Source organism: Pseudophryne corroboree, chromosome 1, assembly GCF_028390025.1.
Source record: "Pseudophryne corroboree isolate aPseCor3 chromosome 1, aPseCor3.hap2, whole genome shotgun sequence".
NCBI classification, from domain to species: domain Eukaryota; kingdom Metazoa; phylum Chordata; class Amphibia; order Anura; family Myobatrachidae; genus Pseudophryne; species Pseudophryne corroboree.
In genome coordinates this window covers 1,084,193,657-1,084,220,398 of record NC_086444.1, presented here as the reverse complement: position 1 = coordinate 1,084,220,398, position 26,742 = coordinate 1,084,193,657, and positions in this window count along the sequence as shown.

Here is a 26,742-nt window from a genome sequence, read left to right as displayed (position 1 = left end):
TATACTTATGGACGACGAGTGACGACACAGAGGTAGGTACAGCAGTGGCCTACTGTACTGCTATATACAGTATAATGGACCTGGTGGACACTGTCAGCAGACTGCGTTTATAGTATAAAGAAAAAAAGACACCACAGGTATACAATGTAGATGGATGGATACTTAGTATACTTATGGACGACGAGTGACGACACAGAGGTAGGTACAGCAGTGGCCTACCGTACTGCTATATACAGTATAATGGACCTGGTGGACACTGTCAGCAGACTGCGTTTATAGTATAAAGAAAAAAAGACACCACAGGTATACAATGTAGATGGATGGATAGTATACTTATGGACGACGAGTGACGACACAGAGGTAGGTACAGCAGTGGCCTACCGTACTGCTATATACAGTATAATGGACCTGGTGGACACTGTCAGCAGACTGCGTTTATAGTATTAAAAAAAAGACACCACAGGTATACAATGTAGATGGATGGATACTTAGTATACTTATGGACGACGAGTGACGACACAGAGGTAGGTACAGCAGTGGCCTACCGTACTGCTATATACAGTATAATGGACCTGGTGAACACTGTCAGCAGACTGCGTTTATAGTATAAAGAAAAAAAAGACACCACAGGTATACAATGTAGATGGATGGATAGTATACTTATGGACAACGAGTGACGACACAGAGGTAGGTACAGCAGTGGCCTACCGTACTGCTATATACAGTATAATGGACCTGGTGGACACTGTCAGCAGACTGCATTTATAGCATAAAAAAAAAAGACACCACAGGTATACAATGTAGATGGATGGATACTTAGTATACTTATGGACGACGAGTGACGGCACAGAGGTAGGTACAGCAGTGGCCTACCGTACTGCTATATACAGTATAATGGACCTGGTGGACACTGTCAGCAGACTGCGTTTATAGTATAAAGAAAAAAAGACACCACAGGTATACAATGTAGATGGATGGATAGTATACTTATGGACGACGAGTGACGACATAGAGGTAGGTACAGCAGTGGCCTACCGTACTGCTATATACAGTATAATGGACCTGGTGGACACTGTCAACAGACTGCGTTTATAGTATTAAAAAAAAAGACGCCACAGGTATACAATGTAGATGGATGGATAGTATACTTATGGACGACGAGTGACGACACAGAGGTAGGTACAGCAGTGGCCTACCGTACTGCTATATACAGTATAATGGACCTGGTGGACACTGTCAGCAGACTGCGTTTATAGTATAAAAAAAAAGACACCACAGGTATACAATGTAGATGGATGGATACTTAGTATACTTATGGACGACGAGTGACGACACAGAGGTAGGTACAGCAGTGGCCTACCGTACTGCTATATACAGTATAATGGAACTGGTGGACACTGTCAGCAGACTGCGTTTATAGTATAAAGAAAAAAAGACACCACAGGTATACAATGTAGATGGATGGATAGTATACTTATGGACGACGAGTGACGACACAGAGGTAGGTACAGCAGTGGCCTACCGTACTGCTATATACAGTATAATGGACCTGGTGGACACTGTCAGCAGACTGCGTTTATAGTATAAAGAAAAAAAGACACCACAGGTATACAATGTAGATGGATGGATAGTATACTTATGGACGACGAGTGACGACACAGAGGTAGGTACAGCAGTGGCCTACCGTACTGCTATATACAGTATAATGGACCTGGTGGACACTGTCAGCAGACTGCGTTTATAGTATAAAAAAAAAAGACACCACAGGTATACAATGTAGATGGATGGATACTTAGTATACTTATGGACGACGAGTGACGACACAGAGGTAGGTACAGCAGTGGCCTACTGTACTGCTATATACAGTATAATGGACCTGGTGGACACTGTCAGCAGACTGCGTTTATAGTATAAAGAAAAAAAGACACCACAGGTATACAATGTAGATGGATGGATACTTAGTATACTTATGGACGACGAGTGACGACACAGAGGTAGGTACAGCAGTGGCCTACCGTACTGCTATATACAGTATAATGGACCTGGTGGACACTGTCAGCAGACTGCGTTTATAGTATAAAGAAAAAAAGACACCACAGGTATACAATGTAGATGGATGGATAGTATACTTATGGACGACGAGTGACGACACAGAGGTAGGTACAGCAGTGGCCTACCGTACTGCTATATACAGTATAACGGACTTGGTGGACACTGTCAGCAGACTGCTTTTATAGTATAAAAAAAAGACACCACAGGTATACAATGTAGATGGATGGATAGTATACTTATGGACGACGAGTGACGACACAGAGGTAGGTGCAGCAGTGGCCTACCGTACTGCTATATACAGTATAATGGACCTGGTGGACACTGTCAGCAGACTGCGTTTATAGTATAAAAAAAAAGACACCACAGGTATACAATGTAGATGGATGGATACTTAGTATACTTATGGACGACGAGTGACGACACAGAGGTAGGTACAGCTGTGGCCTACCGTACTGCTATATACAGTATAATGGAACTGGTGGACACTGTCAGCAGACTGCGTTTATAGTATAAAGAAAAAAAGACACCACAGGTATACAATGTAGATGGATGGATAGTATACTTATGGACGACGAGTGACGACACAGAGGTAGGTACAGCAGTGGCCTACCGTACTGCTATATACAGTATAATGGACCTGGTGGACACTGTCAGCAGACTGCGTTTATAGTATAAAAAAAAAGACACCACAGGTATACAATGTAGATGGATGGATAGTATACTTATGGACGACGAGTGACGACACAGAGGTAGGTACAGCAGTTGCCTACCGTACTGCTATATACAGTATAATGGACCTGGTGGACACTGTCAGCAGACTGCGTTTATAGTATAAAGAAAAAAAGACACCACAGGTATACAATGTAGATGGATGGATAGTATACTTATGGACGACGAGTGACGACACAGAGGTAGGTACAGCAGTGGCCTACCGTACTGCTATATACAGTATAATGGACCTGGTGGACACTGTCAGCAGACTGCGTTTATAGTATAAAAAAAAAAGACACCACAGGTATACAATGTAGATGGATGGATACTTAGTATACTTATGGACGACGAGTGACGACACAGAGGTAGGTACAGCAGTGGCCTACTGTACTGCTATATACAGTATAATGGACCTGGTGGACACTGTCAGCAGACTGCGTTTATAGTATAAAGAAAAAAAGACACCACAGGTATACAATGTAGATGGATGGATACTTAGTATACTTATGGACGACGAGTGACGACACAGAGGTAGGTACAGCAGTGGCCTACCGTACTGCTATATACAGTATAATGGACCTGGTGGACACTGTCAGCAGACTGCGTTTATAGTATAAAGAAAAAAAGACACCACAGGTATACAATGTAGATGGATGGATAGTATACTTATGGACGACGAGTGACGACACAGAGGTAGGTACAGCAGTGGCCTACCGTACTGCTATATACAGTATAACGGACTTGGTGGACACTGTCAGCAGACTGCGTTTATAGTATAAAAAAAAGACACCACAGGTATACAATGTAGATGGATGGATAGTATCTTATGGACGACGAGTGACGACACAGAGGTAGGTGCAGCAGTGGCCTACCGTACTGCTATATACAGTATAATGGACCTGGTGGACACTGTCAGCAGACTGCGTTTATAGTATAAAAAAAAAAGACACCACAGGTATACAATGTAGATGGATGGATAGTATACTTATGGACGACGAGTGACGACACAGAGGTAGGTACAGCAGTGGCCTACCGTACTGCTATATACAGTATAATGGACCTGGTGGACACTGTCAGCAGACTGCGTTTATAGTATAAAGAAAAAAAAGACACCACAGGTATACAATGTAGATGGATGGATAGTATACTTATGGACGACGAGTGACGACACAGAGGTAGGTACAGCAGTGGCCTACCGTACCGCTATATACAGTATAATGGACCTGGTGGACACTGTCAGCAGACTGCGTTTATAGTATAAAAAAAAAGACACCACAGGTATACAATGTAGATGGATGGATAGTATACTTATGGACGACGAGTGACGACACAGAGGTAGGTACAGCAGTTGCCTACCGTACTGCTATATACAGTATAATGGACCTGGTGGACACTGTCAGCAGACTGCGTTTATAGTATAAAGAAAAAAAGACACCACAGGTATACAATGTAGATGGATGGATAGTATACTTATGGACGACGAGTGACGACACAGAGGTAGGTACAGCAGTGGCCTACCGTACTGCTATATACAGTATAATGGACCTGGTGGACACTGTCAGCAGACTGCGTTTATAGTATAAAAAAAAAAGACACCACAGGTATACAATGTAGATGGATGGATACTTAGTATACTTATGGACGACGAGTGACGACACAGAGGTAGGTACAGCAGTGGCCTACTGTACTGCTATATACAGTATAATGGACCTGGTGGACACTGTCAGCAGACTGCGTTTATAGTATAAAGAAAAAAAGACACCACAGGTATACAATGTAGATGGATGGATACTTAGTATACTTATGGACGACGAGTGACGACACAGAGGTAGGTACAGCAGTGGCCTACCGTACTGCTATATACAGTATAATGGACCTGGTGGACACTGTCAGCAGACTGCGTTTATAGTATAAAGAAAAAAAGACACCACAGGTATACAATGTAGATGGATGGATAGTATACTTATGGACGACGAGTGACGACACAGAGGTAGGTACAGCAGTGGCCTACCGTACTGCTATATACAGTATAATGGACCTGGTGGACACTGTCAGCAGACTGCGTTTATAGTATTAAAAAAAAGACACCACAGGTATACAATGTAGATGGATGGATACTTAGTATACTTATGGACGACGAGTGACGACACAGAGGTAGGTACAGCAGTGGCCTACCGTACTGCTATATACAGTATAATGGACCTGGTGAACACTGTCAGCAGACTGCGTTTATAGTATAAAGAAAAAAAAGACACCACAGGTATACAATGTAGATGGATGGATAGTATACTTATGGACAACGAGTGACGACACAGAGGTAGGTACAGCAGTGGCCTACCGTACTGCTATATACAGTATAATGGACCTGGTGGACACTGTCAGCAGACTGCATTTATAGCATAAAAAAAAAAGACACCACAGGTATACAATGTAGATGGATGGATACTTAGTATACTTATGGACGACGAGTGACGGCACAGAGGTAGGTACAGCAGTGGCCTACCGTACTGCTATATACAGTATAATGGACCTGGTGGACACTGTCAGCAGACTGCGTTTATAGTATAAAGAAAAAAAGACACCACAGGTATACAATGTAGATGGATGGATAGTATACTTATGGACGACGAGTGACGACATAGAGGTAGGTACAGCAGTGGCCTACCGTACTGCTATATACAGTATAATGGACCTGGTGGACACTGTCAACAGACTGCGTTTATAGTATTAAAAAAAAAGACGCCACAGGTATACAATGTAGATGGATGGATAGTATACTTATGGACGACGAGTGACGACACAGAGGTAGGTACAGCAGTGGCCTACCGTACTGCTATATACAGTATAATGGACCTGGTGGACACTGTCAGCAGACTGCGTTTATAGTATAAAAAAAAAGACACCACAGGTATACAATGTAGATGGATGGATACTTAGTATACTTATGGACGACGAGTGACGACACAGAGGTAGGTACAGCAGTGGCCTACCGTACTGCTATATACAGTATAATGGAACTGGTGGACACTGTCAGCAGACTGCGTTTATAGTATAAAGAAAAAAAGACACCACAGGTATACAATGTAGATGGATGGATAGTATACTTATGGACGACGAGTGACGACACAGAGGTAGGTACAGCAGTGGCCTACCGTACTGCTATATACAGTATAATGGACCTGGTGGACACTGTCAGCAGACTGCGTTTATAGTATAAAGAAAAAAAGACACCACAGGTATACAATGTAGATGGATGGATAGTATACTTATGGACGACGAGTGACGACACAGAGGTAGGTACAGCAGTGGCCTACCGTACTGCTATATACAGTATAATGGACCTGGTGGACACTGTCAGCAGACTGCGTTTATAGTATAAAAAAAAAAGACACCACAGGTATACAATGTAGATGGATGGATACTTAGTATACTTATGGACGACGAGTGACGACACAGAGGTAGGTACAGCAGTGGCCTACTGTACTGCTATATACAGTATAATGGACCTGGTGGACACTGTCAGCAGACTGCGTTTATAGTATAAAGAAAAAAAGACACCACAGGTATACAATGTAGATGGATGGATACTTAGTATACTTATGGACGACGAGTGACGACACAGAGGTAGGTACAGCAGTGGCCTACCGTACTGCTATATACAGTATAATGGACCTGGTGGACACTGTCAGCAGACTGCGTTTATAGTATAAAGAAAAAAAGACACCACAGGTATACAATGTAGATGGATGGATAGTATACTTATGGACGACGAGTGACGACACAGAGGTAGGTACAGCAGTGGCCTACCGTACTGCTATATACAGTATAACGGACTTGGTGGACACTGTCAGCAGACTGCTTTTATAGTATAAAAAAAAGACACCACAGGTATACAATGTAGATGGATGGATAGTATACTTATGGACGACGAGTGACGACACAGAGGTAGGTGCAGCAGTGGCCTACCGTACTGCTATATACAGTATAATGGACCTGGTGGACACTGTCAGCAGACTGCGTTTATAGTATAAAAAAAAAGACACCACAGGTATACAATGTAGATGGATGGATACTTAGTATACTTATGGACGACGAGTGACGACACAGAGGTAGGTACAGCTGTGGCCTACCGTACTGCTATATACAGTATAATGGAACTGGTGGACACTGTCAGCAGACTGCGTTTATAGTATAAAGAAAAAAAGACACCACAGGTATACAATGTAGATGGATGGATAGTATACTTATGGACGACGAGTGACGACACAGAGGTAGGTACAGCAGTGGCCTACCGTACTGCTATATACAGTATAATGGACCTGGTGGACACTGTCAGCAGACTGCGTTTATAGTATAAAAAAAAAGACACCACAGGTATACAATGTAGATGGATGGATAGTATACTTATGGACGACGAGTGACGACACAGAGGTAGGTACAGCAGTTGCCTACCGTACTGCTATATACAGTATAATGGACCTGGTGGACACTGTCAGCAGACTGCGTTTATAGTATAAAGAAAAAAAGACACCACAGGTATACAATGTAGATGGATGGATAGTATACTTATGGACGACGAGTGACGACACAGAGGTAGGTACAGCAGTGGCCTACCGTACTGCTATATACAGTATAATGGACCTGGTGGACACTGTCAGCAGACTGCGTTTATAGTATAAAAAAAAAAGACACCACAGGTATACAATGTAGATGGATGGATACTTAGTATACTTATGGACGACGAGTGACGACACAGAGGTAGGTACAGCAGTGGCCTACTGTACTGCTATATACAGTATAATGGACCTGGTGGACACTGTCAGCAGACTGCGTTTATAGTATAAAGAAAAAAAGACACCACAGGTATACAATGTAGATGGATGGATACTTAGTATACTTATGGACGACGAGTGACGACACAGAGGTAGGTACAGCAGTGGCCTACCGTACTGCTATATACAGTATAATGGACCTGGTGGACACTGTCAGCAGACTGCGTTTATAGTATAAAGAAAAAAAGACACCACAGGTATACAATGTAGATGGATGGATAGTATACTTATGGACGACGAGTGACGACACAGAGGTAGGTACAGCAGTGGCCTACCGTACTGCTATATACAGTATAACGGACTTGGTGGACACTGTCAGCAGACTGCGTTTATAGTATAAAAAAAAGACACCACAGGTATACAATGTAGATGGATGGATAGTATCTTATGGACGACGAGTGACGACACAGAGGTAGGTGCAGCAGTGGCCTACCGTACTGCTATATACAGTATAATGGACCTGGTGGACACTGTCAGCAGACTGCGTTTATAGTATAAAAAAAAAAGACACCACAGGTATACAATGTAGATGGATGGATAGTATACTTATGGACGACGAGTGACGACACAGAGGTAGGTACAGCAGTGGCCTACCGTACTGCTATATACAGTATAATGGACCTGGTGGACACTGTCAGCAGACTGCGTTTATAGTATAAAGAAAAAAAAGACACCACAGGTATACAATGTAGATGGATGGATAGTATACTTATGGACGACGAGTGACGACACAGAGGTAGGTACAGCAGTGGCCTACCGTACCGCTATATACAGTATAATGGACCTGGTGGACACTGTCAGCAGACTGCGTTTATAGTATAAAAAAAAAGACACCACAGGTATACAATGTAGATGGATGGATAGTATACTTATGGACGACGAGTGACGACACAGAGGTAGGTACAGCAGTGGCCTACCGTACTGCTATATACAGTATAATGGACCTGGTGGACACTGTCAGCAGACTGCGTTTATAGTATAAAGAAAAAAGACACCACAGGTATACAATGTAGATGGATGGATAGTATACTTATGGACGACGAGTGACGACACAGAGGTAGGTACAGCAGTGGCCTACCGTACTGCTATATACAGTATAATGGACCTGGTGGACACTGTCAGCAGACTGCGTTTATAGTATAAAAAAAAAGACACCACAGGTATACAATGTAGATGGATGGATACTTAGTATACTTATGGACGACGAGTGACGACACAGAGGTAGGTACAGCAGTGGCCTACCGTACTGCTATATACAGTATAATGGACCTGGTGGACACTGTCAGGAGACTGCGTTTATAGTATAAAGAAAAAAAGACACCACAGGTATACAATGTAGATGGATGGATACTTAGTATACTTATGGATGACGAGTGACGACACAGAGGTAGGTACAGCAGTGGCCTACCGTACTGCTATATACAGTATAATGGACCTGGTGGACACTGTCAGCAGACTGCGTTTATAGTATAAAAAAAAAAGACACCACAGGTATACAATGTAGATGGATGGATAGTATACTTATGGACGACAAGTGACGACACAGAGGTAGGTACAGCAGTGGCCTACCGTACTGCTATATACAGTATAATGGACCTGGTGGACACTGTCAGCAGACTGCGTTTATAGTATAAAAAAAAAGACACCACAGGTATACAATGTAGATGGATGGATACTTAGTATACTTATGGACGACGAGTGACGACACAGAGGTAGGTACAGCAGTGGCCTACCGTACTGCTATATACAGTATAATGGACCTGGTGAACACTGTCAGCAGACTGCGTTTATAGTATAAAGAAAAAAAAGACACCACAGGTATACAATGTAGATGGATGGATAGTATACTTATGGACAACGAGTGACGACACAGAGGTAGGTACAGCAGTGGCCTACCGTACTGCTATATACAGTATAATGGACCTGGTGGACACTGTCAGCAGACTGCATTTATAGCATAAAAAAAAAAGACACCACAGGTATACAATGTAGATGGATGGATACTTAGTATACTTATGGACGACGAGTGACGGCACAGAGGTAGGTACAGCAGTGGCCTACCGTACTGCTATATACAGTATAATGGACCTGGTGGACACTGTCAGCAGACTGCGTTTATAGTATAAAGAAAAAAAGACACCACAGGTATACAATGTAGATGGATGGATAGTATACTTATGGACGACGAGTGACGACATAGAGGTAGGTACAGCAGTGGCCTACCGTACTGCTATATACAGTATAATGGACCTGGTGGACACTGTCAACAGACTGCGTTTATAGTATTAAAAAAAAAGACGCCACAGGTATACAATGTAGATGGATGGATAGTATACTTATGGACGACGAGTGACGACACAGAGGTAGGTACAGCAGTGGCCTACCGTACTGCTATATACAGTATAATGGACCTGGTGGACACTGTCAGCAGACTGCGTTTATAGTATAAAAAAAAAGACACCACAGGTATACAATGTAGATGGATGGATACTTAGTATACTTATGGACGACGAGTGACGACACAGAGGTAGGTACAGCAGTGGCCTACCGTACTGCTATATACAGTATAATGGAACTGGTGGACACTGTCAGCAGACTGCGTTTATAGTATAAAGAAAAAAAGACACCACAGGTATACAATGTAGATGGATGGATAGTATACTTATGGACGACGAGTGACGACACAGAGGTAGGTACAGCAGTGGCCTACCGTACTGCTATATACAGTATAATGGACCTGGTGGACACTGTCAGCAGACTGCGTTTATAGTATAAAGAAAAAAAGACACCACAGGTATACAATGTAGATGGATGGATAGTATACTTATGGACGACGAGTGACGACACAGAGGTAGGTACAGCAGTGGCCTACCGTACTGCTATATACAGTATAATGGACCTGGTGGACACTGTCAGCAGACTGCGTTTATAGTATAAAAAAAAAAGACACCACAGGTATACAATGTAGATGGATGGATACTTAGTATACTTATGGACGACGAGTGACGACACAGAGGTAGGTACAGCAGTGGCCTACTGTACTGCTATATACAGTATAATGGACCTGGTGGACACTGTCAGCAGACTGCGTTTATAGTATAAAGAAAAAAAGACACCACAGGTATACAATGTAGATGGATGGATACTTAGTATACTTATGGACGACGAGTGACGACACAGAGGTAGGTACAGCAGTGGCCTACCGTACTGCTATATACAGTATAATGGACCTGGTGGACACTGTCAGCAGACTGCGTTTATAGTATAAAGAAAAAAAGACACCACAGGTATACAATGTAGATGGATGGATAGTATACTTATGGACGACGAGTGACGACACAGAGGTAGGTACAGCAGTGGCCTACCGTACTGCTATATACAGTATAACGGACTTGGTGGACACTGTCAGCAGACTGCTTTTATAGTATAAAAAAAAGACACCACAGGTATACAATGTAGATGGATGGATAGTATACTTATGGACGACGAGTGACGACACAGAGGTAGGTGCAGCAGTGGCCTACCGTACTGCTATATACAGTATAATGGACCTGGTGGACACTGTCAGCAGACTGCGTTTATAGTATAAAAAAAAAGACACCACAGGTATACAATGTAGATGGATGGATACTTAGTATACTTATGGACGACGAGTGACGACACAGAGGTAGGTACAGCTGTGGCCTACCGTACTGCTATATACAGTATAATGGAACTGGTGGACACTGTCAGCAGACTGCGTTTATAGTATAAAGAAAAAAAGACACCACAGGTATACAATGTAGATGGATGGATAGTATACTTATGGACGACGAGTGACGACACAGAGGTAGGTACAGCAGTGGCCTACCGTACTGCTATATACAGTATAATGGACCTGGTGGACACTGTCAGCAGACTGCGTTTATAGTATAAAAAAAAAGACACCACAGGTATACAATGTAGATGGATGGATAGTATACTTATGGACGACGAGTGACGACACAGAGGTAGGTACAGCAGTTGCCTACCGTACTGCTATATACAGTATAATGGACCTGGTGGACACTGTCAGCAGACTGCGTTTATAGTATAAAGAAAAAAAGACACCACAGGTATACAATGTAGATGGATGGATAGTATACTTATGGACGACGAGTGACGACACAGAGGTAGGTACAGCAGTGGCCTACCGTACTGCTATATACAGTATAATGGACCTGGTGGACACTGTCAGCAGACTGCGTTTATAGTATAAAAAAAAAAGACACCACAGGTATACAATGTAGATGGATGGATACTTAGTATACTTATGGACGACGAGTGACGACACAGAGGTAGGTACAGCAGTGGCCTACTGTACTGCTATATACAGTATAATGGACCTGGTGGACACTGTCAGCAGACTGCGTTTATAGTATAAAGAAAAAAAGACACCACAGGTATACAATGTAGATGGATGGATACTTAGTATACTTATGGACGACGAGTGACGACACAGAGGTAGGTACAGCAGTGGCCTACCGTACTGCTATATACAGTATAATGGACCTGGTGGACACTGTCAGCAGACTGCGTTTATAGTATAAAGAAAAAAAGACACCACAGGTATACAATGTAGATGGATGGATAGTATACTTATGGACGACGAGTGACGACACAGAGGTAGGTACAGCAGTGGCCTACCGTACTGCTATATACAGTATAACGGACTTGGTGGACACTGTCAGCAGACTGCGTTTATAGTATAAAAAAAAGACACCACAGGTATACAATGTAGATGGATGGATAGTATCTTATGGACGACGAGTGACGACACAGAGGTAGGTGCAGCAGTGGCCTACCGTACTGCTATATACAGTATAATGGACCTGGTGGACACTGTCAGCAGACTGCGTTTATAGTATAAAAAAAAAGACACCACAGGTATACAATGTAGATGGATGGATAGTATACTTATGGACGACGAGTGACGACACAGAGGTAGGTACAGCAGTGGCCTACCGTACTGCTATATACAGTATAATGGACCTGGTGGACACTGTCAGCAGACTGCGTTTATAGTATAAAGAAAAAAAAGACACCACAGGTATACAATGTAGATGGATGGATAGTATACTTATGGACGACGAGTGACGACACAGAGGTAGGTACAGCAGTGGCCTACCGTACCGCTATATACAGTATAATGGACCTGGTGGACACTGTCAGCAGACTGCGTTTATAGTATAAAAAAAAAGACACCACAGGTATACAATGTAGATGGATGGATAGTATACTTATGGACGACGAGTGACGACACAGAGGTAGGTACAGCAGTGGCCTACCGTACTGCTATATACAGTATAATGGACCTGGTGGACACTGTCAGCAGACTGCGTTTATAGTATAAAGAAAAAAGACACCACAGGTATACAATGTAGATGGATGGATAGTATACTTATGGACGACGAGTGACGACACAGAGGTAGGTACAGCAGTGGCCTACCGTACTGCTATATACAGTATAATGGACCTGGTGGACACTGTCAGCAGACTGCGTTTATAGTATAAAAAAAAAGACACCACAGGTATACAATGTAGATGGATGGATACTTAGTATACTTATGGACGACGAGTGACGACACAGAGGTAGGTACAGCAGTGGCCTACCGTACTGCTATATACAGTATAATGGACCTGGTGGACACTGTCAGGAGACTGCGTTTATAGTATAAAGAAAAAAAGACACCACAGGTATACAATGTAGATGGATGGATACTTAGTATACTTATGGATGACGAGTGACGACATAGAGGTAGGTACAGCAGTGGCCTACCGTACTGCTATATACAGTATAATGGACCTGGTGGACACTGTCAGCAGACTGCGTTTATAGTATAAAAAAAAAGACACCACAGGTATACAATGTAGATGGATGGATAGTATACTTATGGACGACGAGTGACGACACAGAGGTAGGTACAGCAGTGGCCTACCGTACTGCTATATACAGTATAATGGACCTGGTGGACACTGTCAGCAGACTGCGTTTATAGTATTAAAAAAAAGACACCACAGGTATACAATGTAGATGGATGGATACTTAGTATACTTATGGACGACGAGTGACGACACAGAGGTAGGTACAGCAGTGGCCTACCGTACTGCTATATACAGTATAATGGACCTGGTGGACAAAGTCAGCAGACTGCGTTTATAGTATAAAGAAAAAAAGACACCACAGGTATACAATGTAGATGGATGGATAGTATACTTATGGACGAGTGACGACACAGAGGTAGGTACAGCAGTGGCCTACCGTACTGCTATATACAGTATAACGGACCTGGTGGACACTGTCAGTAGACTGCGTTTATAGTATAAAAAAAAGACACCACAGGTATACAATGTAGATGGATGGATAGTATACTTATGGACGACGAGTGACGACACAGAGGTAGGTGCAGCAGTGGCCTACCGTACTGCTATATACAGTATAATGGACCTGGTGGACACTGTCAGCAGACTGCGTTTATAGTATAAAGAAAAAAAGACACCACAGGTATACAATGTAGATGGATGGATACTTAGTATACTTATGGACGACGAGTGACGACACAGAGGTAGGTACAGCAGTGGCCTACCGTACTGCTATATACAGTATAATGGACCTGGTGGACACTGTCAGCAGACTGCGTTTATAGTATAAAGAAAAAAAGACACCACAGGTATACAATGTAGATGGATGGATACTTAGTATACTTATGGATGACGAGTGACGACACAGAGGTAGGTACAGCAGTGGCCTACCGTACTGCTATATACAGTATAATGGACCTGGTGGACACTGTCAGCAGACTGCGTTTATAGTATAAAGAAAAAAAGACACCACAGTTATACAATGTAGATGGATGGATAGTATACTTATGGACGACGAGTAACGACATAGAGGTAGGTACAGCAGTGGCCTACCGTACTGCTATATACAGTATAATGGACCTGGTGGACACTGTCAGCAGACTGCATTTATAGTATAAAAAAAAAGACACCACAGGTATACAATGTAGATGGATGGATAGTATACTTATGGACGACGAGTGACGACACAGAGGTAGGTACAGCAGTGGCCTACCGTACTGCTATATACAGTATAATGGACCTGGTGGACACTGTCAGCAGACTGCGTTTATAGTATAAAAAAAAAGACACCACAGGTATACAATGTAGATGGATGGATACTTAGTATACTTATGGACGACGAGTGACGACACAGAGGTAGGTACAGCAGTGGCCTACCGTACTGCTATATACAGTATAATGGACCTGGTGGACACTGTCAGCAGACTGCGTTTATAGTATAAAGAAAAAAAAGACACCACAGGTATACAATGTAGATGGATGGATAGTATACTTATGGACAACGAGTGACGACACAGAGGTAGGTACAGCACTGGCCTACCGTACTGCTATATACAGTATAACGGACCTGGTGGACACTGTCAGCAGACTGCGTTTATAGTATAAAAAAAAAGACACCACAGGTATACAATGTAGATGGATGGATAGTATACTTATGGACGACGAGTGACGACACAGAGGTAGGTGCAGCAGTGGCCTATCGTACTGCTATATACACTATAATGGACCTGGTGGACACTGTCAGCAGACTGCGTTTATAGTATAAAAAAAAGACACCACAGGTATACAATGTAGATTGCTGGATAGTTTACTTATGGACGACGAGTGACGACACAGAGGTAGGTACAGCAGTGGCCTACCGTACTGCTATATACAGTATAATGGACCTGGTGGACACTGTCAGCAGACTGCGTTTATAGTATAAAGAAAAAAAGACACCACAGGTATACAATGTAGATGGATGGATAGTATACTTATGGACGACGAGTGACGACACAGAGGTAGGTACAGCAGTGGCCTACCGTACTGCTATATACAGTATAATGGACCTGGTGGACACTGTCAGCAGACTGCGTTTATAGTATTAAAAAAAAGACACCACAGGTATACAATGTAGATGGATGGATACTTAGTATACTTATGGACGACGAGTGACGACACAGAGGTAGGTACAGCAGTGGCCTACTGTACTGCTATATACAGTATAATGGACCTGGTGGACACTGTCAGCAGACTGCGTTTATATTATAAAGAAAAAAAGACACCACAGGTATACAATGTAGATGGATGGATACTTAGTATACTTATGGACGACGAGTGACGACACAGAGGTAGGTACAGCAGTGGCCTACAGTACTGCTATATACAGTATAATGGACCTGGTGGACACTGTCAGCAGACTGCGTTTATAGTATAAAGAAAAAAAGACACCACAGGTATACAATGTAGATGGATGGATAGTATACTTATGGACGACGAGTGACGACACAGAGGTAAGTACAGCAGTGGCCTACCGTACTGCTATATACAGTATAATGGACCTGGTGGACACTGTCAGCAGACTGCGTTTATAGTATAAAAAAAAAGACACCACAGGTATACAATGTAGATGGATGGAGACTTAGTATACTTATGGACGACGAGTGACGACACAGAGGTAGGTACAGCAGTGGCCTACCGTACTGCTATATACAGTATAATGGACCTGGTGGACACTGTCAGCAGACTGCGTTTATAGTATAAAGAAAAAAAGACACCACAGGTATACAATGTAGATGGATGGATACTTAGTATACTTATGGATGACGAGTGACGACACAGAGGTAGGTACAGCAGTGGCCTACCGTACTGCTATATACAGTATAATGGACCTGGTGGACACTGTCAGCAGACTGCGTTTATAGTATAAAGAAAAAAAGACACCACAGTTATACAATGTAGATGGATGGATAGTATACTTATGGACGACGAGTAACGACATAGAGGTAGGTACAGCAGTGGCCTACCGTACTGCTATATACAGTATAATGGACCTGGTGGACACTGTCAGCAGACTGCATTTATAGTATAAAAAAAAGACACCACAGGTATACAATGTAGATGGATGGATAGTATACTTATGGACGAGTGACGACACAGAGGTAGGTACAGCAGTGGCCTACCGTACTGCTATATACAGTATAACGGACCTGGTGGACACTGTCAGTAGACTGCGTTTATAGTATAAAAAAAAGACACCACAGGTATACAATGTAGATGGATGGATAGTATACTTATGGACGACGAGTGACGACACAGAGGTAGGTGCAGCAGTGGCCTACCGTACTGCTATATACAGTATAATGGACCTGGTGGACACTGTCAGCAGACTGCGTTTATAGTATAAAGAAAAAAAGACACCACAGGTATACAATGTAGATGGATGGATACTTAGTATACTTATGGACGACGAGTGACGACACAGAGGTAGGTACAGCAGTGGCCTACCGTACTGCTATATACAGTATAATGGACCTGGTGGACACTGTCAGCAGACTGCGTTTATAGTATAAAGAAAAAAAGACACCACAGGTATACAATGTAGATGGATGGATACTTAGTATACTTATGGATGACGAGTGACGACACAGAGGTAGGTACAGCAGTGGCCTACCGTACTGCTATATACAGTATAATGGACCTGGTGGACACTGTCAGCAGACTGCGTTTATAGTATAAAGAAAAAAAGACACCACAGTTATACAATGTAGATGGATGGATAGTATACTTATGGACGACGAGTAACGACATAGAGGTAGGTACAGCAGTGGCCTACCGTACTGCTATATACAGTATAATGGACCTGGTGGACACTGTCAGCAGACTGCATTTATAGTATAAAAAAAAAGACACCACAGGTATACAATGTAGATGGATGGATAGTATACTTATGGACGACGAGTGACGACACAGAGGTAGGTACAGCAGTGGCCTACCGTACTGCTATATACAGTATAATGGACCTGGTGGACACTGTCAGCAGACTGCGTTTATAGTATAAAAAAAAAGACACCACAGGTATACAATGTAGATGGATGGATACTTAGTATACTTATGGACGACGAGTGACGACACAGAGGTAGGTACAGCAGTGGCCTACCGTACTGCTATATACAGTATAATGGACCTGGTGGACACTGTCAGCAGACTGCGTTTATAGTATAAAGGAAAAAAAGACACCACAGGTATACAATGTAGATGGATGGATAGTATACTTATGGACAACGAGTGACGACACAGAGGTAGGTACAGCACTAGCCTACCGTACTGCTATATACAGTATAACGGACCTGGTGGACACTGTCAGCAGACTGCGTTTATAGTATAAAAAAAAAGACACCACAGGTATACAATGTAGATGGATGGATAGTATACTTATGGACGACGAGTGACGACACAGAGGTAGGTGCAGCAGTGGCCTATCGTACTGCTATATACAGTATAATGGACCTGGTGGACACTGTCAGCAGACTGCGTTTATAGTATAAAAAAAAGACACCACAGGTATACAATGTAGATTGCTGGATAGTATACTTATGGACGACGAGTGACGACACAGAGGTAGGTACAGCAGTGGCCTACCGTACTGCTATATACAGTATAATGGACCTGGTGGACACTGTCAGCAGACTGCGTTTATAGTATAAAGAAAAAAAGACACCACAGGTATACAATGTAGATGGATGGATAGTATACTTATGGACGACGAGTGACGACACAGAGGTAGGTACAGCAGTGGCCTACCGTACTGCTATATACAGTATAATGGACCTGGTGGACACTGTCAGCAGACTGCGTTTATAGTATTAAAAAAAAGACACCACAGGTATACAATGTAGATGGATGGATACTTAGTATACTTATGGACGACGAGTGACGACACAGAGGTAGGTACAGCAGTGGCCTACTGTACTGCTATATACAGTATAATGGACCTGGTGGACACTGTCAGCAGACTGCGTTTATAGTATAAAGAAAAAAAGACACCACAGGTATACAATGTAGATGGATGGATACTTAGTATACTTATGGACGACGAGTGACGACACAGAGGTAGGTACAGCAGTGGCCTACAGTACTGCTATATACAGTATAATGGACCTGGTGGACACTGTCAGCAGACTGCGTTTATAGTATAAAGAAAAAAAGACACCACAGGTATACAATGTAGATGGATGGATAGTATACTTATGGACGACGAGTGACGACACAGAGGTAAGTACAGCAGTGGCCTACCGTACTGCTTTATACAGTATAATGGACCTGGTGGACACTGTCAGCAGACTGCGTTTATAGTATAAAAAAAAAGACACCACAGGTATACAATGTAGATGGATGGAGACTTAGTATACTTATGGACGACGAGTGACGACACAGAGGTAGGTACAGCAGTGGCCTACCGTACTGCTATATACAGTATAATGGACCTGGTGGACACTGTCAGCAGACTGCGTTTATAGTATAAAAAAAAAAGACACCACAGGTATACAATGTAGATGGATGGATAGTATACTTATGGACGACGAGTGACGACACAGAGGTAGGTACAGCAGTGGCCTACCGTATTGCTATATACAGTATAATGGACCTGGTGGACCCTGTCAGCAGACTGCGTTTATAGTATAAAAAAAAAGACACCACAGGTATACAATGTAGATGGATGGATAGTATACTTATGGACGACGAGTGACGACACAGAGGTAGGTACAGCAGTGGCCTACCGTATTGCTATATACAGTATAATGGACCTGGTGGACACTGTCAGCAGACTGCATTTATAGTATAAAAAAAAAGACACCACAGGTATACAATGTAGATGGATGGATACTTAGTATACTTATGGACGACGAGTGACGACACAGAGGTAGGTACAGCAGTGGCCTACCGTACTGCTATATACAGTATAATGGACCTGGTGGACACTGTCAGCAGACTGCGTTTATAGTATAAAGAAAAAAAAGACACCACAGGTATACAATGTAGATGGATGGATAGTATACTTATGGACAACGAGTGACGACACAGAGGTAGGTACAGCACTGGCCTACCGTACTGCTATATACAGTATAACGGACCTGGTGGACACTGTCAGCAGACTGCGTTTATAGTATAAAAAAAAAGACACCACAGGTATACAATGTAGATGGATGGATAGTATACTTATGGACGACGAGTGACGACACAGAGGTAGGTGCAGCAGTGGCCTATCGTACTGCTATATACACTATAATGGACCTGGTGGACACTGTCAGCAGACTGCGTTTATAGTATAAAAAAAAGACACCACAGGTATACAATGTAGATTGCTGGATAGTTTACTTATGGACGACGAGTGACGACACAGAGGTAGGTACAGCAGTGGCCTACCGTACTGCTATATACAGTATAATGGACCTGGTGGACACTGTCAGCAGACTGCGTTTATAGTATAAAGAAAAAAAGACACCACAGGTATACAATGTAGATGGATGGATAGTATACTTATGGACGACGAGTGACGACACAGAGGTAGGTACAGCAGTGGCCTACCGTACTGCTATATACAGTATAATGGACCTGGTGGACACTGTCAGCAGACTGCGTTTATAGTATTAAAAAAAAGACACCACAGGTATACAATGTAGATGGATGGATACTTAGTATACTTATGGACGACGAGTGACGACACAGAGGTAGGTACAGCAGTGGCCTACTGTACTGCTATATACAGTATAATGGACCTGGTGGACACTGTCAGCAGACTGCGTTTATATTATAAAGAAAAAAAGACACCACAGGTATACAATGTAGATGGATGGATACTTAGTATACTTATGGACGACGAGTGACGACACAGAGGTAGGTACAGCAGTGGCCTACAGTACTGCTATATACAGTATAATGGACCTGGTGGACACTGTCAGCAGACTGCGTTTATAGTATAAAGAAAAAAAGACACCACAGGTATACAATGTAGATGGATGGATAGTATACTTATGGACGACGAGTGACGACACAGAGGTAAGTACAGCAGTGGCCTACCGTACTGCTATATACAGTATAATGGACCTGGTGGACACTGTCAGCAGACTGCGTTTATAGTATAAAAAAAAAGACACCACAGGTATACAATGTAGATGGATGGAGACTTAGTATACTTATGGACGACGAGTGACGACACAGAGGTAGGTACAGCAGTGGCCTACCGTACTGCTATATACAGTATAATGGACCTGGTGGACACTGTCAGCAGACTGCGTTTATAGTATAAAGAAAAAAAGACACCACAGGTATACAATGTAGATGGATGGATACTTAGTATACTTATGGATGACGAGTGACGACACAGAGGTAGGTACAGCAGTGGCCTACCGTACTGCTATATACAGTATAATGGACCTGGTGGACACTGTCAGCAGACTGCGTTTATAGTATAAAGAAAAAAAGACACCACAGTTATACAATGTAGATGGATGGATAGTATACTTATGGACGACGAGTAACGACATAGAGGTAGGTACAGCAGTGGCCTACCGTACTGCTATATACAGTATAATGGACCTGGTGGACACTGTCAGCAGACTGCATTTATAGTATAAAAAAAAGACACCACAGGTATACAATGTAGATGGATGGATAGTATACTTATGGACGAGTGACGACACAGAGGTAGGTACAGCAGTGGCCTACCGTACTGCTATATACAGTATAACGGACCTGGTGGACACTGTCAGTAGACTGCGTTTATAGTATAAAAAAAAGACACCACAGGTATACAATGTAGATGGATGGATAGTATACTTATGGACGACGAGTGACGACACAGAGGTAGGTGCAGCAGTGGCCTACCGTACTGCTATATACAGTATAATGGACCTGGTGGACACTGTCAGCAGACTGCGTTTATAGTATAAAGAAAAAAAGACACCACAGGTATACAATGTAGATGGATGGATACTTAGTATACTTATGGACGACGAGTGACGACACAGAGGTAGGTACAGCAGTGGCCTACCGTACTGCTATATACAGTATAATGGACCTGGTGGACACTGTCAGCAGACTGCGTTTATAGTATAAAGAAAAAAAGACACCACAGGTATACAATGTAGATGGATGGATACTTAGTATACTTATGGATGACGAGTGACGACACAGAGGTAGGTACAGCAGTGGCCTACCGTACTGCTATATACAGTATAATGGACCTGGTGGACACTGTCAGCAGACTGCGTTTATAGTATAAAGAAAAAAAGACACCACAGTTATACAATGTAGATGGATGGATAGTATACTTATGGACGACGAGTAACGACATAGAGGTAGGTACAGCAGTGGCCTACCGTACTGCTATATACAGTATAATGGACCTGGTGGACACTGTCAGCAGACTGCATTTATAGTATAAAAAAAAAGACACCACAGGTATACAATGTAGATGGATGGATAGTATACTTATGGACGACGAGTGACGACACAGAGGTAGGTACAGCAGTGGCCTACCGTACTGCTATATACAGTATAATGGACCTGGTGGACACTGTCAGCAGACTGCGTTTATAGTATAAAAAAAAAGACACCACAGGTATACAATGTAGATGGATGGATACTTAGTATACTTATGGACGACGAGTGACGACACAGAGGTAGGTACAGCAGTGGCCTACCGTACTGCTATATACAGTATAATGGACCTGGTGGACACTGTCAGCAGACTGCGTTTATAGTATAAAGAAAAAAAAGACACCACAGGTATACAATGTAGATGGATGGATAGTATACTTATGGACAACGAGTGACGACACAGAGGTAGGTACAGCACTAGCCTACCGTACTGCTATATACAGTATAACGGACCTGGTGGACACTGTCAGCAGACTGCGTTTATAGTATAAAAAAAAAGACACCACAGGTATACAATGTAGATGGATGGATAGTATACTTATGGACGACGAGTGACGACACAGAGGTAGGTGCAGCAGTGGCCTATCGTACTGCTATATACAGTATAATGGACCTGGTGGACACTGTCAGCAGACTGCGTTTATAGTATAAAAAAAAGACACCACAGGTATACAATGTAGATTGCTGGATAGTATACTTATGGACGACGAGTGACGACACAGAGGTAGGTACAGCAGTGGCCTACCGTACTGCTATATACAGTATAATGGACCTGGTGGACACTGTCAGCAGACTGCGTTTATAGTATAAAGAAAAAAAGACACCACAGGTATACAATGTAGATGGATGGATAGTATACTTATGGACGACGAGTGACGACACAGAGGTAGGTACAGCAGTGGCCTACCGTACTGCTATATACAGTATAATGGACCTGGTGGACACTGTCAGCAGACTGCGTTTATAGTATTAAAAAAAAGACACCACAGGTATACAATGTAGATGGATGGATACTTAGTATACTTATGGACGACGAGTGACGACACAGAGGTAGGTACAGCAGTGGCCTACTGTACTGCTATATACAGTATAATGGACCTGGTGGACACTGTCAGCAGACTGCGTTTATAGTATAAAGAAAAAAAGACACCACAGGTATACAATGTAGATGGATGGATACTTAGTATACTTATGGACGACGAGTGACGACACAGAGGTAGGTACAGCAGTGGCCTACAGTACTGCTATATACAGTATAATGGACCTGGTGGACACTGTCAGCAGACTGCGTTTATAGTATAAAGAAAAAAAGACACCACAGGTATACAATGTAGATGGATGGATAGTATACTTATGGACGACGAGTGACGACACAGAGGTAAGTACAGCAGTGGCCTACCGTACTGCTTTATACAGTATAATGGACCTGGTGGACACTGTCAGCAGACTGCGTTTATAGTATAAAAAAAAAGACACCACAGGTATACAATGTAGATGGATGGAGACTTAGTATACTTATGGACGACGAGTGACGACACAGAGGTAGGTACAGCAGTGGCCTACCGTACTGCTATATACAGTATAATGGACCTGGTGGACACTGTCAGCAGACTGCGTTTATAGTATAAAAAAAAAAGACACCACAGGTATACAATGTAGATGGATGGATAGTATACTTATGGACGACGAGTGACGACACAGAGGTAGGTACAGCAGTGGCCTACCGTATTGCTATATACAGTATAATGGACCTGGTGGACCCTGTCAGCAGACTGCGTTTATAGTATAAAAAAAAAGACACCACAGGTATACAATGTAGATGGATGGATAGTATACTTATGGACGACGAGTGACGACACAGAGGTAGGTACAGCAGTGGCCTACCGTATTGCTATATACAGTATAATGGACCTGGTGGACACTGTCAGCAGACTGCATTTATAGTATAAAAAAAAAGACACCACAGGTATACAATGTAGATGGATGGATAGTATACTTATGGACGACGAGTGACGACACAGAGGTAGGTACAGCAGTGGCCTACCGTACTGCTATATACAGTATACCTGGTGGACACTGTCAGCAGACAGGAGTGTTTTTCAGGCAGACAAACGTATACTGGTGGTCACTGTCAGCAAAACTGTGCACTGTACTCCTGCTATAGCTGCTCCCCAGTCCCCACAATTAAGCAGTGTGAGCACTCAGCACAGATATATCATGCAGCACACTGAGCACAGATATGGTATGGAGCGTTTTTTTCAGGCAGAGAACGGATAAAAAACTGGTGGTCACTATTAGCAAAACTCTGCACTGTACTCCTCCTAACAGCTGCTCCCCAATCCTCCCCACAATAAGCTAAGCAATCAGATCAACTGTGTAGTATATAACTATATAAACGGAGAGGACGCCAGCCACGTCCTCTCCCTATCAATCTCAATGCACGTGTGAAAATGGCGGCGACGCGCGGCTGCTTATATAGAATCCGAATCTCGCGAGAATCCGACAGCGGGATGATGACGTTCGGGCGCGCTCGGGTTAGCCGAGCAAGGCGGGAAGGTTCTAACCTGCCTCGGACCCGTGTAAACAAGGTGAAGTTCAGGGGGGGTTCGGTTTCCGAGAAACCGAACCTGCTCATCACTAGTATTTAGTTCCACTGACACAGGAAAAGTGGCTGAGGATTTATTTTTTATATTAAAATAAGAATTTACTTACCGATAATTCTATTTCTCATAGTCCGTAGTGGATGCTGGGGACTCCGAAAGGACCATGGGGAATAGCGGCTCCGCAGGAGACTGGGCACAAAAGTAAAAGCTTTAGGACTACCTGGTGTGCACTGGCTCCTCCCCCTATGACCCTCCTCCAAGCCTCAGTTAGGATACTGTGCCCGGACGAGCGTACACAATAAGGAAGGATTTTGAATCCCGGGTAAGACTCATACCAGCCACACCAATCACACCGTACAACTTGTGATCTGAACCCAGTTAACAGCATGATAACAGAAGGAGCCTCTGAAAAGATGGCTCACAACAACAATAACCCGATTTTTGTAACAATAACTATGTACAAGTAATGCAGACAATCCGCACTTGGGATGGGAACCCAGCATCCACTACGGACTATGAGAAATAGAATTATCGGTAAGTAAATTCTTATTTTCTCTAACGTCCTAGTGGATGCTGGGGACTCCGAAAGGACCATGGGGATTATACCAAAGCTCCCAAACGGGCGGGAGAGTGCGGATGACTCTGCAGCACCGAATGAGAGAACTCCAGGTCCTCCTCAGCCAGGGTATCAAATTTGTAGAATTTAGCAAACGTGTTTGCCCCTGACCAAGTAGCTGCTCGGCAAAGTTGTAAAGCCGAGACCCCCTCGGGCAGCCGCCCAAGATGAGCCCACTTTCCGTGTGGAATGGGCTTTTACAGATTTTGGCTGTGGCAGGCCTGCCACAGAATGTGCAAGCTGAATTGTACTACAAATCCAACGAGCAATCGTCTGCTTAGAAGCAGGAGCACACAGCTTGTTGGGTGCATACAGGATAAACAGCGAATCAGATTTTCTGACTCCAGCCGTCCTGGAAACATATATTTTCAGGGCCCTGACTACGTCCAGCAACTTGGAATCCTCCAAGTCCCTAGTAGCCGCAGGCAACACAATAGGCTGGTTTAAGTGAAAAGCTGAAACCACCTTAGGGAGAAATTGAGGACGAGTCCTCAATTCTGCCCTGTCCGTATGAAAAATTAGGTAAGGGCTTTTATAGGATAAAGCCGCCAATTCTGAGACACGCCTGGCTGAAGCCAGGGCTAACAGCATTACTGTCACGATCCGGGTATCTGGACGCCATTTCTTACCCATCAGATGCCTCCTAAGGCTGGCTCAGCGCTCCAGGACCGGATCCCATCTGTTATCCTGATGTGTACATTCCTGTATCCTCTCCTGTCACTCTGGGACGCTGTCACAGTAAACGCCATATTACACCTGGCATGGCGTCTCCCGCGGCCTCCGCCGCCGTCCCTGAACTTCTGCATGCAGAGTGTCTGAGTGGCGATTACGTCAGCCGCGGCCTCCGCTGTGTCCGCGTGGTTGGATGTGCATCTGTCAGCCTGGCGCCTCCTGTCTCCGGTGGCCGGCGCCGCCATTACTGTTTTCATTACCACATGGATTACAAACCAAACTTCCCTCCAAGTGTCTGCATGGGCGCAGCCATCTTGGATTCTGTCAGCTGATCATTTCCACCAATCTGTTCTCAGTATTGATAATCTGCATAATTGCCTAGCCAATCCCTTCCTTGCTGCAGGTATAAATACACTGTGCCTGAGCAAGGAAGGCGTCAGTGCTTTGGTTGTCAAACCTAGTTCCTGTTTGTCTCTCTCCTGTGATTGTCTTCCAGGTTCCAGCTCCTGTCTCAAGATTTCCACCATAGAGACCCGCACCAGCATTCCACCTGCGGTGTAGCCTGACTCTCCAATCCATTGTGGATTCATCTGTTTCCAGCTACAACATTACCTGCTTCCAGCTCAGCTTCCAGCAGAGTACAGCTTCCCTTAAAGGGCCGGTGTCCTTTCTACACTTTACCACTCTCCACCGGTATTATTATTTCTCCGCTCTCAAGTTCTACATTTCAGTTCATATTTCATCGCTCCCAAGTTCATTTATTATTTAACTGGTTCCAGCCAGTATCCACTCCGTGCTAACAACAGTCTGGTTCCAGCCAGTATCCACAGCAGCTGTTTTATCTTCAGCAACCCAGCTTTTCCTGGAACACCAGCTGGCACAATCCTGGGTTATCTCCATTGCTACAGTCGAGCCTGGTAAGGACTTTCCATCTAGAAGATCATAAGAACTATCT